The sequence below is a fragment of the Lissotriton vulgaris genome, chromosome 3_1 (assembly GCF_964263255.1).
Source record: "Lissotriton vulgaris chromosome 3_1, aLisVul1.2, whole genome shotgun sequence".
Taxonomy (NCBI): domain Eukaryota; kingdom Metazoa; phylum Chordata; class Amphibia; order Caudata; family Salamandridae; genus Lissotriton; species Lissotriton vulgaris.
The window spans coordinates 1,144,650,751-1,144,668,498 of NC_141689.1; positions in this window are offsets into that span (position 1 = coordinate 1,144,650,751).

A 17,748-nucleotide genomic window follows, 5' to 3' on the forward strand; every position below is an offset into this window, starting at 1 on the left:
CCTTGAAAAAAAAGAGCTAATGCGAGTGTTCTCCATCTGCTTCTCAACTGCGTGCATTCACATTTATCTAAATCGGTGGTGGCGAACTTTTTTGACCTACGGCTCCCTTGATCAATTGGCCATTGGCCGCGGCTCCCCATTACATTTTTGGAGCGTGTGTGTGTGTGTGTGTGCATGTAATCCCAGCCTCTGTAGCACTTACATTTTAATCCCTGAAAATAATTGGGATGAAGGTAGGGAGACTAGTGCATGCAATGCAAAGATATGTCTACTCTCACTTTTCACAATATTTGTACGCCCTCTAGCCATACAGTGGCTGCATCTGTTTGCGATTAAACTGAAGCTGGACACTTCCAGCTGAATCCAGGGGCACTGGGGGGTGTCGGGCACAGTTTGGAAACCACTGGTATAGTTCCTTACATCTGCTAGTTAGTGATCCATATACCTTGAGGAATTGCAAAGTCTTGTTTCTTTGTAATTTTCCTTTCCCATTATGCCAGGTCAGTAACCTACCTCTGAGATTCATTTGGACACGAAGTCCACTCAGACGACTTACATGTGTCCAGTTCAATTCCACTAGTTAAGGAAGCTCTAATCATGTCAAGAAAGACAAAGCCTATTTTTGTATTCATGGTTTCATTTACTGAAACTGATCAAAAGAATGCCAAGGCATTCAGAGTGCTGCTGGTGCTATACCTCCAATTAAGGAAGTTAGTGCTGTTAAATACTGTCTGCCTATTCAAACCAGTGTAATTATCAGCAAAACAGCAGCAATAGCCACATTATGGAGAAGGTTTCCAATACATCAAACTACAGGTTCCATAGTGCCTTGAAAAAAAAGAGCTAATGCGAGTGTTCTCCATCTGCTTCTCAACTGCGTGCATTCACATTTATCTAAATCGGTGGTGGCGAACTTTTTTGACCTACGGCTCCCTTGATCAATTGGCCATTGGCCGCGGCTCCCCATTACATTTTTGGAGCGTGTGTGTGTGTGTGTGTGCATGTAATCCCAGCCTCTGTAGCACTTACATTTTAATCCCTGAAAATAATTGGGATGAAGGTAGGGAGACTAGTGCATGCAATGCAAAGATATGTCTACTCTCACTTTTCACAATATTTGTACGCCCTCTAGCCATACAGTGGCTGCATCTGTTTGCGATTAAACTGAAGCTGGACACTTCCAGCTGAATCCAGGGGCACTGGGGGGTGTCGGGCACAGTTTGGAAACCACTGGTATAGTTCCTTACATCTGCTAGTTAGTGATCCATATACATTGAGGAATTGCAAAGTCTTGTTTCTTTGTAATTTTCCTTTCCCATTATGCCAGGTCAGTAACCTACCTCTGAGATTCATTTGGACACGAAGTCCACTCAGACGACTTACATGTGTCCAGTTCAATTCCACTAGTTAAGGAAGCTCTAATCATGTCAAGAAAGACAAAGCCTATTTTTGTATTCATGGTTTCATTTACTGAAACTGATCAAAAGAATGCCAAGGCATTCAGAGTGCTGCTGGTGCTATACCTCCAATTAAGGAAGTTAGTGCTGTTAAATACTGTCTGCCTATTCAAACCAGTGTAATTATCAGCAAAACAGCAGCAATAGCCACATTATGGAGAAGGTTTCCAATACATCAAACTACAGGTTCCATAGTGCCTTGTAAAAAAAGAGCTAATGCGAGTGTTCTCCATCTGCTTCTCAACTGCGTGCATCAGTGGTGGCGAACTTTTTTGACCTACGGCTCCCTTGATCAATTGGCCATTGGCCGCGGCTCCCCATTACATTTTTGGAGCGTGTGTGTGTGTGTGTGTGCATGTAATCCCAGCCTCTGTAGCACTTACATTTTAGCACTTACAATTAAGGAAGTTAGGGCCAGATGTAGGTAGCCCTTTACCGATCGGAAACGGCCGAAAATACCGATTTTCGGCCGTTTCCGATCGGTAAAGGGCTAGGGAGATGTAGGTGCACATATTCGGTAATTTTACCGAATCGTTAATATTACCGAATCGGTAAATTTACCGATTCGGTAATATTTAACGAATCGGTATAATTATTACCGATTCAGTAATATTTACCGATTCGGTAAAATTACCGAATATGCTATGTGGGTAGCCAATTTTACATTGGCAAATGGCTTACAGAATCGGTATTTTACCATGGAATACAAATCCATGGTAAAATACCGATTCCTGTGTACATGCACATCTGTGCATGTACACATGTGCCATGTGACAGACAGACGTGCCCTTAGGGCATGTCTGTGTGCCACATTGCACACATGCCCGTTTTGGGGGTGCTAGAGGGTGTCAAAGTGACACCCCCTGCACCCTTGACAAAATCGGTATTTACCGAATCGTTGAATACCGATTCGGTATTTGAATTGAATCCTATGGGCTTCAAAGGCCCATAGGATTCAATAGCAAATACCGATTCGGTATTTACCGAATCGGTAAATACCGAATTTTAAGGATTCGGAAAAGAATCCAGATGTTGGGACCTACATCCCATTTACCGATTTTGAAATACCGAATCGGTAAAATTCGGTATTTCAAAATCGGTAAATGGGATTTACCTACATCGGGCCCTTAGTGCTGTTAAATACTGTCTGCCTATTCAAACCAGTGTAATTATCAGCAAAACAGCAGCAATAGCCACATTATGGAGAAGGTAAAAAAAAAATATTTCACAATACCTCTTAACTACAGGATTCCATTGCTGCAGCCCAGTCATTTGTATGCTTCACTTCTGCAGTGTACTGACACATACATCAAATGCTAAAAGCCTGCACATTTGTAAGGGGAGTAGGTTGCAGTGAATGCATTCAAACACCCATTAAATTACTCAAAATGCCTCACTGAAAGGCAGAGCACAGAGCCAGGACGGATAGTGTGGACAAAGCCCTGAATGTGGCTACAGCATCAGAAAAAGCCATCAGCGAATACGGACAAGCATACTGGTGAAAACTGTTGTTCTGCAAAAGTACTCGACATTTGTTACGAAGCAGTACTCCAGCCAATTCCGGGTTTATCTTGATGTGATAATAAGACAAAACTTCCCAACACCTCTTTAATGAAAAATGGCAGTATTCTGTGTGTTGCTAAGTATTATCAATGATGGGAAATATACGGCAATACTGTAGGAAATGAAAACGCTTGTACTGTTGTCCTGAAGGAGAGCAACTGGATTGAAATTACACAGGATCGTATTCAGTGCTAAAAAAGTCAGAGAAAGTCAAAGTGAAGGTATCAGATGGTAACGTGGGGCTATGCAGCCCCAATCTTTTTTTCTTCCTACATACTGGAAAAAATGGACAGTAGCATAAATAAATTAGAAGATCCATCACTGTGGGCATTGGACGCTGTGGTCCACGCTTCTTTTTTTGAAAATACAATCAATCTTAATGTCCTTGTGCCATTGACTTGGGAACGTCCTCTGAGACCAGATGTCAATTCCAGTGGCCTGTGCTCATAAAAAGTACCAAAACACCGAACCATTTCCTGTCCTGCTGGCCTCATGTGGGGATTGTTCAGCAGCTGCTTAAACAAACTGAAAACACTCTCAATGAGGGCAACGTCTGCTACCATGTATTTCTTCACTCATGATAAATTATTACACTACGGTACGAGGCAGCAAGTGCACCACCTAGGGGTGCCAGGCACTTCGCCTCCGGTCTGCATTCCAGAGGCTGGGGTACCTAATAATTAGGGCTCCCGGTTTTATGGTATTTATTTTTTGGACATTTCCGTCTGTAATTATCCATATTTATTTTTTGTTAATTTTATCTATATTTATCCATATTTATTTAGGGTTTTGTGGAAAAATTAAGCTGAAATTAGTATATTTCCACATTTATTTAACAGCGACATATGCACTCATGCTTGAATCCCTGCCAGGTGAACACCCGTAGACGATAAATCAATGCACTTATATGAAAATATGCACATTTCAGTAACAACCTTGTGCATTTCTACTGGTGTTAAAGCCTCTTTACTAAAACGTCTTTCTTTTTTTATTCCCATTACCTATCAATTTACACAGCTATTGGCCTGGCAGTCATGCCGGACAGTATTTAGTATTTATCAAAAAGCAACCCAATTTCCGTTTTTATCCACATTTAAAAATAAATACAGACAAGAAAATAAATGTTTTCTGTCTGTATTTATGTGTAAAAATCAGTAAAAATGGAAAACAGGGAGCCCTACTAATAATGAACCATGATCAGCATCAGCGATCCCAGACATTTAAATAATTCAACATAGAATTCCCCGCCCACCCATAGCTGTCATATTAAATGTTGCTGGCACAGTGTGTTAATTGGTCTCTCATAAGGATCGATGTCTTTGCTGCTATATATAATACATTCCTGTGAAATTAACAAAATTTCCAACCAATGGTTGTCTTATTGTTTTTTGTTTTAAAACCATAGTTCATCAGAGGAAAGATGATGCCATGGTTAGCCATGAGACAATGTAGTTCATCTGCTTGTAATGTCCAAACTCCGTGGGTGCCACTCGCCAATTGGGCAGTAGACAAATACATCATTGAAAATAAATGACAGAGTGCACTCCTTTTAATCCAGTTTATCCGCTGTTCATTCATTTTTAACCTGTTTGCGTGCAAGCCCAGAATCATGCACTGCCCATCACATACTGGTAAGACCATTCCATTCACTGGGGCGTATTGAGGTTCCGTGACGATTTGAACCCGTGTTTTCAACATTGTCGTAAATACATAATTTTGGTATCAGTGAACCGCAAATGATCCATTTAGCATATCCTGGTGTTTTCGCTATGCTACGAGCAAGAGTACTCCTGTTACAAACACATTTCTGATCTACCCATGGCATCCATCTTAGATTATGGCAGCCATTTTGTGTTTCTTGCCCTCACATAGACAATAGACACGCAATGACCTCTGATTACTTCATTTCGATTAAGGACACGTAGGCATTAGCCGGAGATTCACCTCTCTAGTGACACGTGCACTTTAGAACAGAACACGCCATGGCTGCATGACTCGACAGAAACTGCCTCCTCTGCCTGAGGCTAGTCCTGCTATACTGGTTCTCGTGTTCGTTGGCCTGATCATGATTAGGCGGCCGAAGCTGGTAGCCTTGCCCTTTTACGACCCACAAACATCTCTTATCCTGCTTTTCTATCTTCTGCACCTGGCTCTGCTCCTTTCCTTCTGGGCCTTTATTAGGGGGAGGTAACGAAATTTACGATGAGGCGGTCCGGCTCTTGATTGAATGAAAAGTTGACATGGGATTATGATGGAATAGTGGGAACCCCTCGTTCGTAATGTTTTGACATCAGATATTGTTGACGATTCCTGTGTAACGCCAAATATTTATTGTTTAGGACACAAAGGTTTGGGAATGTACTAACATGTAAAGAATTTGCCCGAAGCCCAATATTCAGTATATAAAGAGCAACCCTTTTTGTACAAATCGAACAGGCTCCTAGAATCTGCCCGTGTGTAGTTTCTGTGACTTCTGTGTCCCTGCAGTAATAAACCTTTGGTCTTTGACGCCACCATCGAGAAGCCCGTGTTTCTGTTTATTTGTGCACCGAGACAGGTAGAACTCCGGGGTCTTCGGGTGTTATCCCTGACACCTCTGGACGGAACCAAAAAGTCCAGAACTCCAATTGGCGCCCAACGTTGGGCGACGTCATTTGGTACCGGTCCAAAAGCCTGAAGAGTTCGAGAAGCTTCGTGTGAAGATTCCTGAGGGAGACGCCCCACTTCATCGATCCCGGCATATCGCAAAAGTGGCCCGACGTTCTCTTCCACGAGGGTTCCCGTTCAGGACGGCTGCAGTGGTCCGTTGCCTTGACCGTCGCCCTGTCTTGGACCCGAGGTGCAGTCCTTAGTACGGCGAGACAAGACGGGTTTCTCCTTGGTGACGTCTTCAGTGCCTCAGTTAAGTATTAAGTGGTTGCTAGTTGGTTACTTCGTAAGGGTTGTTCCTGTTTGGATAAAATCCTTTTAGTTCTTGGTTTGGTTTGGTTTCGTAAGATTATCACTGGTTGTTCTGGTTACGATAATCTTTTGGTTTAGTTTGGGTATCGATACATTGGTTCGCTTTGATAGGCCTAAGTTCTTGATTCGAGTGCACATTTCTGTTTGTGTTTTCTTGTTCATTCTGTGTTCCGGATCATAAAATGGTAAGTCGGAAAAATTGTATGTTGTCGTGTTTTGGTTGCAACAGTGATTCCCGGTTGGAGGACTCATGTCTGGTTCCTCCGATTGGAACTCCTCTATATGATCTTTATTGTAAACACGGTGTGGGTCCTATATCTTATAATGAGGTGTGGGTCCGATATACGGAGAAAGATGGTGTCCTTAGTTGGCCACTGCATGGTAGTTTTGAACCCGAAGTCCTTGATAATTTAGAAGTGAAATTGTTTAAGAAGAAAGCCCGGCCGGCAATGTTTGATTCTTTCCGTTACTGGCGAAAAGAATCTAAACAGAGAGAAATTAAAAGGTTGAAGAAAGAACAGAAAGAACAAGAGTTGACTTTAGAACAGGCTGCTAAGCAGCTGCAAGTCAACGAATCTGAGAAGGCAATGGAGGTGGCTACTAGAGAGCGTAATTTAGCGATAGACAAGTGCTACCCTGCCTTGCCATCGAGTACAACTAAGATAGTAGAGAACCCCGAAAATGATCCTCTGTTGTCTTACTTGTTACAGTCACCTCCACCGTATGCACAGGGTGCTACGGCTCCACCTTTACCGAATGTTCAATTACCGGTTGCTGGACAACCTGGTATTCCTGCTCCTGCTCCCCTGAATCAAGTTCTTGTACCTCCTGTGGTCAATGTTAATGTTCCTTCGGCACCCCCTCTTCCAGGGTTGCCGGCTTCTTTGCCTATACCTGTATCGCTTATACCTACTGTTTCACAAGCTACTTTGCCTGATACTCCTACTGTTCCTGTTCTATCTGTTCCAACTGCTACTGTGTTTTCTACTTCTGCTAGTATTATGACTCCACTTTCTGTTCGTCGGAGAATCACTGATTCTGTCTCTAATATTCTGTCTCCTTTCTATAAAACTTTAATTAGGACTCCTGCCTCTGACTCTGTACAGAGACATAGTCAGCTTCCAAGTACTGAGGAACGGGGAATATTAGATTCCACGGCTCTCAGATGGATTTCAAAGAGTAGGAGATATAGTACTAGAGATGTATTAGATACATTTATGCAATGGAATGAACAGACACAACTATATGTGTTCGACGAAATGTGCTCCCTTTTACGTGAGGAATTGGAAGAGGATGACACTGACTTGAATTTAGAAGAATTAATTAATATTCAGAAAGAATTTGCTGCTGGTACGATAGTTGGTCAAAATATAAAAGAAGCGATGGAGCTCATTTTAAGCTATAGGAATGATCCATCCCTTCGTTCACCGAGAGAGTTAGAGAAACATAGTACGAAGCAGAACTGCCAATATCCAATGAGGGAGGTTCCACCAATTTGGCGCGAAGCTGTGCAAGCTGATGCGGTCCTTGGTATTGCTGCCGCTCCGGCGCAATTTCAGAGAGTGTGGATACACATTCCGTGGAAGCGAGCCGAAGTGTTAGCAGTGAAACAGGCCTTGCCAGATCCGCGTAAGAATCCTGCCGGATACTATAAGGAGTTAGCACAGACAGTTGAAGCATGCGTGATGAATTTAGCGGACATTGACATGTTATTTGGGAATGTAGTTCCGCAACCAATTTGGGCTAAAATTCGGAAAGAGAATCATCCAGTTGCCCTAGGTGGTGATTGGGCAGCTATCATTGCGGCAGATGGTCAGCAAATAGGTGGTTCCAAACCCGAACCTCTAATTGCTAATCTTCCAGGTAGGATAATTGTCTTAATGAAGACTCTGATGCCAGCATTGCGCGTAAACTGGGACAAGTTGTCCGCATGCAGGCAGAAGAAAGACGAAAGTGTCTCCGACTTTTTCACAAGGTTCGAAGAGACTTTTGTAGATCACAGTGGTCAGGATATGAGCACAGAAGTAGGACAGAGATTGTTTGTCGATAAATTTGTACACAATCTGCTACCAGAGCTCAGTAATAAATTGAAAGATTCCGAGAGTGCGTGGGCTGTCTCTACAACTGCGCAAATACTTGCGACTGCACAGTATTATGAAAATAGGGAGAAAGAGGAGAAAGAGAAATCAGATAAGAAGACGAAAGACTTAAAAACTAAAGTTCTTTTGCAGCAGGCATATCCGCCTCGTATGAATCAGACTAATACACAGCAAGGGTCATATCAAAGGACAGATTATAGTTCACCAAGGCCGCAATATCAGTGGAACCAGTGTGCGTACTGTAAGAAAGAGGGTCATTATAAAAATGACTGCCCGGTCTTAGCGCAAAATAATGCTGCAGCAGCTCAAAGAGGTCGCCGTGGTTCCATGCAAAATTCTAGAGGTCGAGGACGAGGTGCTATGCCTCCACAAACAAATGATCGTCCTTCTAATCACTTTGATCAGCGAAATGGTCAGTCTGCCCAACAAAATAGATCTCAACAGTATCATGTTGAGGACTATTGTGAAGCTGATGAGGGATTTCAACAAACTGAATACTAGGACAGCCATGGACAAAGAGAGGGAGTAGTATCAGTTCCAGTGGATCAGAGTGGGCCTTATGTCGCAGTAGGAACATCAGGTGTAGTCGAACCGTTTCTGTTGGATACTGGTGCCGCAAACAGTTCTATCATTGATGCGAAACTCCCTGGCGCACCTTTGTCCGGCTTAACAAATGTTTCTGTAGGTTTTTCAGGCGCCCCTGTTTACAACCCTGTATCTGGTCCTTTGTCTATTTCTGTTGGGCCGTGTCAATTGAAAGCACCCTTGATTTTGACAACCGGTTGTAATGAAAATCTGCTTGGTTTAGACTTGTTAAAACGCCTATATGCGACATTGTACTGTTCTCCGTCAGGAGTACAGCTTACATTGGGTAAAAGAATCACCTCTTCGATGTATTTGTCAATGGATGCACTCCCGCCAGAGCTGCGTTCACTCCCTGATACTCTTTGGGCGACTGGTCCTAATGATGTAGGCCTTTTGGAAATTCCACCATATGTAGTCACTTTGAAAGCAAATGTCAAATTTCCACGAATTCCTCAATACAAGATTTCTAGTGAAGGTGAACGTGCACTTTTATTGATTGTGCAAGATTTGATTAAGAAAGGCGTGGTTGAGGAAACTAGAGGAAATGTCTGTAACAGTCCTGTATTACCAATTTTGAAACGTACTGATCCTTCAAAGCCTCCAGTGTATAGGTTTGTTATCGATCTCCGAGAGGTTAATAAAATTGTGGTTCCGCAGTTTCCTGTGGTTCCAGACATTACTGCATTGTTAACGTTGATTCCTGCTACAGCCACATGGTTTTCAGTTATCGACTTGAAGAATGCCTTTTTCAGCATTCCGATAGCCGAAGAAAGCAGAGATATTTTCGGCTTCTCTCTAGGAGGTCGAAGCTTCAGGTTTAAACGTGCTCCACAAGGCTATTGTGAGAGTCCGTCCATTTACAGTCAGGCATTAAAAAGTCAGTTAGATTCCTTTGTACTTCCTCCTGGTTCTGCCCTAGTGCAATATGTAGATGATCTTCTAGTGGCTGCCAATGACAAGGAAACTTGCAAAGCAGCTACAATCTCTTTATTGCATCATTTATCTAATTTGAATCACAAGGTGTCACCTTCGAAAATGCAATACTGTTGCCAAGAAGTAACCTACCTAGGTCATCTCTTGTCAAAGGAGGGAAGGAAGTTGACCCCAGAGAGAATAAAAGCAATTACGCAGATGAGTGTTCCCCGCACACAGAGAGAAGTACGTGCCTTTTTAGGTATTACCTCATACTGTAGGCAGTGGATCCCAAATTTTTCTCTTTTGGCGAAACCATTGGTAGCTTTGACTGGGAAAGGTGTTCCGAGTCCGGTGCCATGGTCTGCTGAATGTCAGGAGAGTTTTCCTGAGTTACAAAATGCACTATGTTCAGCTCCTGTATTGGGTACACCTGATTACAGTAAGCCATTCACGCTCTATGTTCACGAAAGAGAAGGTTGCGCGTTGAGTGTTCTGACACAGAGATTTGGTGATAAACAACGCCCTTGCGCGTATTTTTCATCAACATTAGATCCGGTAGCTAGAGCGTTGCCTAGTTGTTTGAGAGCTACAGCGGCAGCTGCGGCTTCCATTCGACAATCTGCTGGTTTGGTAATGAACATGCTAGTGGTTATGGTTCCTCATGCTGTGGATACACTCATGAACCGAACCAAGACGCAACACCTTACCAGTGCTAGATTATCAGGCTATGAGCTGACACTGTTAGCGAGTCATATTCAGATCAAAAGATGCAATGTATTGAATCCAGCAACATTGTTGCCGACTAATCAGGAGTCGAGCGATTCTGAACCCCATGATTGCTGTTTTAGAACCGAGGAGGAGACAAAAGGACGAATTGATTTAAAAGACACTCCGTTGTCAGATCCAGATGGCACGTTGTATGTTGATGGGTCATGCTTTAAATTGGAGAATGGTGATGTGACTGCCGCTTACGCAGTAACGACTTTGAGTACGATTGTGGAGACTGCAAGAGTGAGTCAGAATTCTGCCCAAGCTGCAGAATTGATAGCACTAACGAGAGCGTGTGTTTTAGCTAAGGGAAAAAGAGTGAATGTGTTCACAGATAGTCAGTACGCGTTCGCCGTGGCCCATAGTTTTGGCCGTTTGTGGAAAGAAAGAGGTTTCATTACGTCCCATCGGACTAAGATTCAACATGGTCAGCTAGTTAACGACTTGTTGGAATCTCTAACCTTGCCGACTGAAGTTGCGATTGTGAAATGCAGTGCTCATAAAGCAATCACGGATGATGTTGGTCGTGGAAATGCTTTTGTTGATGAAACAGCTAAACAGACAGCTAGAAATATGATGAGTAGAATGTATGTTGCTACGTCTGCGAGATGGATTTCTGAGTCTGGAATGTGTGAGGACACAGTGGAAAGTGTGAAAGAAATCCAGAAAGAAGCGACTGAGGAAGAAAAGCTTGCATGGAAAGAGAGTACGGGTAAATTGGACTCGAGTGGATGTTGGATTGATTTGTCAGAACAACTGCGTTGGATGTTGCCTGATGCGTACGTGCTTGCAGTGGTAACGATGGCGCATGGAGCAGCGCACATCAGTTCTAAAGGGATTTGTAAGATGTTGGCTCCAGTCTGGAAGAATGATGGGATTAGTAAGTGTGCAGAGAGAGTGGTGAAAAATTGTATGGTATGCCTGATGCATAATCCTGGCAAGGGAGTTCCCACACCTGCTGGTCACTTCACTCCTCCTTCTTGTCCCTTTGAAGTGATTCAGTTAGACTTCATTCACATGGATCGTTGCAACAACCTAAAGTACGTCCTAGTGGTAGTTTGTGCTTTCTCCAGATGGATCGAAGCATATCCACTGAAGGACAACACTGCCCTGTCCACTGCCAAAATTCTTCTCAAAGAATACTTCCCTAGGTATGGCATGCCACGGATTGTATGGTCAGATAACGGAAGTGAGTTCGTAGGGAAAGTTATGCAGAGTGTGTGTGCCGGTTTAGGGATCAAACAGAAGTTTCATAGTGCGAACCATCCCCAGTCTGCTGGTTTAGTTGAGGGTTACATTGGCACCCTAAAGCTGAAACTTGCTAAAATACAGGCATCCACGGGTTTGTCCTGGCCAGATGCACTACCCTTGGCTTTGTTATCTACGAGAGCGACTGTACATTCTAGAGTAGGGCTTAGTCCATACGAAATAGTTTTTGGTCGTCCCGCTAATGTTTGTGGAGTGCCAAGGCCAAAAGAATTCTGTTCTTTGGAATATCCAATGTTGATTGATTACCTTTACGACTTGACTGCTAAATTGAGTCTTATTCACCAACAGGTTTTCGATGCATTGCCAAAGCCACCGGAGAGTCCAGGTCATCAGCTGAAACCTGGAGATCAAGTCGTCGTTCGTAACTTTGCAAGGACGAAAAATCTTCAACCCAGATTCGTCGGCCCATACCAGGTGCTGCTAGCAACGAGAACTGCTATTCGTGTGGCTGGACGAAAGAATTGGATACACACGACACATGTCAAACGTGTGCCCTTGCCACTTCCTTACGACAACTGGGTGAAAACGGGAATCGGTGCCTCTGAGTTTGAATGAATACCCAGGTTTATCCCTTTCAGCGATGCCGAACTATTCACTGACGCATCGAACTCTGGCTCTCCTCCTGAAACTGCTCCTTTGAATTCTGAACATTTGTCCTCTGCATCAGAAGAAACTTTGCCATCTGCGAACTTGAACATTGCAACCCCTGCTGAAAATACACTGTTTCCAGATCAAACAGCTCCTGCAAAACTGAGATACAATTTACGGTCTCGCAATATGGACAAATAAAGCAGGAAACTGCCTATTTTACACATTTGAATTTTGACACTTTGCCTCCAGCCAGGAAGTTTGCTATTGTTTTGTTGTTTTAAAATTGCCTTGCCGTCTGGGTTTCCGTAGGGTCGTGGCTGTGTGCCTAGTTGAATCTGCGGGGGTCAGACACTAGGTCGATCTTTCTGTTAGTTCTGGGAACTCCCAGGGCTGATAGAGGCATTTTCATCTACGTACACATCATCAGTGGTCGCGAGCGGATTGTAGAAGATGGAGCTTCCTGAGCTGCAACGAGAGAATGTAATTTATGTTCGCAGAAATAGACTGTATAGAATTCTTCACAGCAAATGCTTTCTAATGCAATGTGCAGTTACGTTTTTGATTGTTTTAATAACGTTGGTGGGTGGAATCGTCTTTGGTGTGCATTTAATTTTTATGCCAGTAACTACAGTACCTCCCCTTGATCCTGCTACTTCTACTGTTTCTTCTATGCATTCTTTTCACTCATTTCCTGAATACGAGCAAGCTCGACGCTCAGAATTCATTAATAACACATTTGTACAGCTCTTGCACCAACACCAACTGGTAGTTAACACCACAGACTGCTGGGTGTGTGGCTTGATACCCCACACTATGGATAAAGGCATTCCCTATCTAGTTTTGCCTTTCAGCTATAATGGATCATTTTAGGCCTTTCAGACCATTTTTGCCTATGCCCTTGAGACCTATCCTCCGCGTCCACCACGTTCCACTAAATACAACACTGTCAACAAAGCTTTAGTCCAGGGAATTATTGACATGATTAAAGACGTCAATAATACTCCATCTTACCCTAGAGATGAATTACGGGTATATTTGAGTTGGAACTCTACAGAGTATCGCCTTAGTTTGGAAGAAAGCAAGCGTAAAAGCTCAACTCCAGTCTGGGTCGTGCCTCACCGAGGTCAGGTCTGTTTGCAAGGAAATGGGAGAAATCCGAGAGCTCAGCTAGGGAGGAGTGAGTGCGTTGAGATTTACGTGTTTCCGTCCAACTCTTCCCCTGCCTTTCTTACTGCTAGGGGTACCTACTTCATCTGTCAAGACAGAGCGTATACATGGTTGCCTGCTGACTTCGCAGGTTCATGTTATATTGCTCGATTGTTGCCTCCAACATACACTGCTTCTGCTGATTATCACAAGACCAGAATAGCAAGAGGTGTCTTCAGCAAGGAAGATACCGCTGGTCAGGAAGCTGGAGACTTCTTCAAAGGTTTCCTTCCGTTCTGGGGGCCTATGGCCAATAGTAGAAATATACGTCAGCTAACACGGGTAGTTGAATCTACTATTACCGAAACTGCTGGTGCCCTTAGCAACTTGACAGCTGAGCTTCAGGCGGATCGTCTCATGACGTTGCAGAACCGTATGGTTCTAGACGTAATACTTGCAGATCGAGGTGGGGTATGCAGAATGATCCAATCGAGCTGCTGTGTTTTTATTCCCAATAATGCTCCAACTGTCTATGAGGCGATCTCTAAGCTACACAAGATTTCCGACTCTATACATGTAGACAAGGGAAACTGGTCCTTCATGGAGTGGTTTTGGACTCTGATATCAGTGTGGGGATGGAAGGTTCTGATGGTCATTGGTGTCATCTTAGTATTCCTGTTCTCGTGCTGCCTGATTATCCAGTGTGGTCCCGCTTTGTGTAGTCTCTGTGCTGCAACCTGTTTCAGAAAACCACCTGCGTTTGGAGAAAAGGCGCGAGAAAGGATGATGATACAACAACATGTCACTGACCTGATGAGCATAGAGTTAGACTCTGACATAGACTGAGTAATTGCCTATGTAAGGGCAAAAGGAGGGTCTGAGGTTCCATGACGATTTGAACCCGTGTTTTCAACATTGTCGTAAATACATAATTTTGGTATCAGTGAACCGCAAATGATCCATTTAGCATATCCTGGTGTTTTCGCTATGCTACGAGCAAGAGTACTCCTGTTACAAACACATTTCTGATCTACCCATGGCATCCATCTTAGATTATGGCAGCCATTTTGTGTTTCTTGCCCTCACATAGACAATAGACACGCAATGACCTCTGATTACTTCATTTCGATTAAGGACACGTAGGCTTTAGCCGGAGATTCACCTCTCTAGTGACACGTGCACTTTAGAACAGAACACGCCATGGCTGCATGACTCAACAGAAACTGCCTCCTCTGCCTGAGGCTAGTCCTGCTATACTGGTTCTCGTGTTCGTTGGCCTGATCATGATTAGGCGGCCGAAGCTGGTAGCCTTGCCCATTTACGACCCACAAACATCTCTTATCCTGCTTTTCTATCATCTGCACCTGGCTCTGCTCCTTTCCTTCTGGGCCTTTATTAGGGGGAGGTAACGAAATTTACGATGAGGCGGTCCGGCTCTTGAATGAAAAGTTGACATGGGATTATGATGGAATAGTGGGAACCCCTCGTTCGTAATGTTTTGACATCAGATATTGTTGACGATTCCTGTGTAACGCCAAATATTTATTGTTTAGGACACAAAGGTTTGGGAATGTACTAACATGTAAAGAATTTGCCCGAAGCCCAATATTCAGTATATAAGGAGCAACCCTTTTTGTACAAATCGAACAGGCTCCTAGAATCTGCCCGTGTGTAGTTTCTGTGACTTCTGTGTCCCTGCAGTAATAAACCTTTGGTCTTTGACGCCACCATCGAGAAGCCCGTGTTTCTGTTTATTTGTGCACCGAGACAGGTAGAACTCCGGGGTCTTCGGGTGTTATCCCTGACACCTCTGGACGGAACCAAAAAGTCCAGAACTCCAGTATGGACGCCCCAATCCGGACGCACAGCAATAGCACAGAAATATGCATGACAAAATTGCACAAGTTGTTCCATTTCATCAAGAGATGAATCTATAACAAGTGATAAACTTGAATAAATCAATTTTGTCATGCATATTGCTGTGCATCTGGTCCATACGCCCGAGTGAATGGAATGGTCTTACCAGTATGTGATGGGCAGTGCACGATTCCCGGCATGCACGCAAACAGGTTAAAAATGAATCAACAGCGGATAAACTGGATTAAAAGGAGTGCACTCTGTAATTTATCTTCGAACATATGCAGGTAAACATGTTACACAGCATTCCCCACTCTGTCCTATGGGCAAAATAGCCTTTCAATAGAGAAAAACGAAATTGGCAGTATTTCACTATCAGGACATGGTACTAAGCATGGGCGAATTTTGCGAATCTGGCATTCGCGAATTTGCGTATTTGCGAACTCGCAATCCGCAAAATCCGCGAATTTGCAGATTTCTTTGGTTTTTTTGTGTTCGCAAGGGTTTCTGCCAGTTCGCGAGGGTTTTGTACCAGTTCGCAATTGCGAACTTACTTGTCGGCACGCAACAGTCGCGACTATGTTGTTTCTACGTCTGGTTCATCATCACAGGTTCACAGCACCCTCTGTTTCAACACTGCCACCATCTGTTTCACCCATGCCACCCTCTGGTACATCAATGCCACCCTCTGGTTCATCATCACTGTAGATAATGGGGGGGGGAAAGCAAGCACACCTGCCCTGCTTCAACTGACATGAATTTATTTGGGGTTGGTTTATTAATGTGTCACTGTTTTAAAATTCCAGTCTGGCACCTGCTTCCTTATCAGTAATTTGCTTCCTGTTGCAGTGCTTTTTTTTTCCAAGGACCTTTGTGGCCTACTTGTAGCTATTCTATGAGCCTGCTGTGAGGGTCAGAGCAGGGTCATACAATTGTTGCAACTAGCAACTGAACTCTGGAGGGGCCCCAGTCAGGAAGCACTACAGGGAATGGTTACTAATGATGAGTTTGAACTTTTGCACCTGCTAAGTGCTTTCACTTTTGCAAAACTCGTTTTTCTGCAATTTCGCGGGATTCGCGGGGCGCGAACTTGCGCGAGATTGAATTCGGAAGCCGCGAATTCATGCGAATATGCGATTTATTTTTTTGCGGCGTGTTAGTTCGCAAGGTTTTGTGCGTTTTAGCGGGCTGCTTGTAGCGCAACGGCGCGAAGTTACCCTCGCGGTCGTTCACGGGCGCGGCCATCTTGTTTGCATGATGTATTTTCGTTTCCGGGTGCGATGTGTAATCTCGCAAAGTGTGCGGCTCGCTAGTACAATTTTGCGTGTGTTCGCGAGCGAAATCTCGCGCGAACTTACCCACGCGGTCGTGAACGGGCGCGGCCATCTTGTTTCCCATTCATTGCTATGGTTCTGGGCATGCTTCTTCTATCCTCTCTGAATCTCTGCCATCCTTTGCTTGTTTGAAGTTTTTTTTAATCTATTTTACTTATTATCTATCCCTTTATTTTTCTAGCTCTATATTTTTGTGTTTTCTGCTACTTTTGGTTAATTTTAAACTACTTTTTTAAACTCTTTTCTTTTCTTCTCTTCCCTATTGTATTTTCTTTATTATTTAGCTTCCTTTCTGCCCAGACCATGGTAAAGGGAGCCGGGAAGCAGCCCGAGAAGGGGAAAGGTCCCGCACCCCGTGCCCGGCTCTCGTGCGGGCGTTTGAGGGGGGAGACAGTCGCACCCCGGGAGATCTTCAGCCCGGAGGAGGTGGCCGCACTAATTTTTTATGTTCAGCGCCGCCTCCCCAGGACCATCATGGCAGGCGGCAAGATCGGTAGCGGGTACGTGATCCGGGAGTGCCGGAAGCAGTGGGAGGAGGTGTGCCGGGCCATGTACCACCACTCTCGGGTCCGGCGCACCTACAACCAGGCCACCCACCACTGGACGGATGTCCTGGACCGTGAACGCGATCTGCTCGACCTGCTTGGCCTTGAGATCCCCGGGCTTGGTGAGTAGTAGTAGCTATTTCTTTACTACTCTGTTTTCTCCTGCTCTGTGTGGTATTATATTGCAAATTTTTGTTTTTTACCAAGAGCAATAATGCTGCTGATTACATTGTAGGTAAATTATATTTCAAAATCTTCTGTGCATTTCAGGTGCACTGCTCTCCTTTTCAGTAGTGTTGCTACTATGCTAATTTGTTTTCGATTTTGTGTTCATTTCATTGGCCTGTGAAATTCTGTATGAGTGTAGTTTAAAGAACTGCGTAATGCTAGACACTAAGGTTCAGATTTTTAATTACCGGCGCATCCCTGCAAAGTAGCAGGGATGCGCCAGTAATTGTGCGCCACGCCACCACCACCCATGGTGCGCCATACTTACAATGCGGCGCACCATGGACCCTAAACTTCACCAAAGCGTTACGCATCTGTGCCGTAAAGGCGGCGCATTGCTGGAGTTGCGTCGGAACGATGGCGCAGCTCCATCAATGCTCTGGGGTGCCCTATCTCCCCAATGCTGCATCAAGCCGTAAGTCTGCTTCAA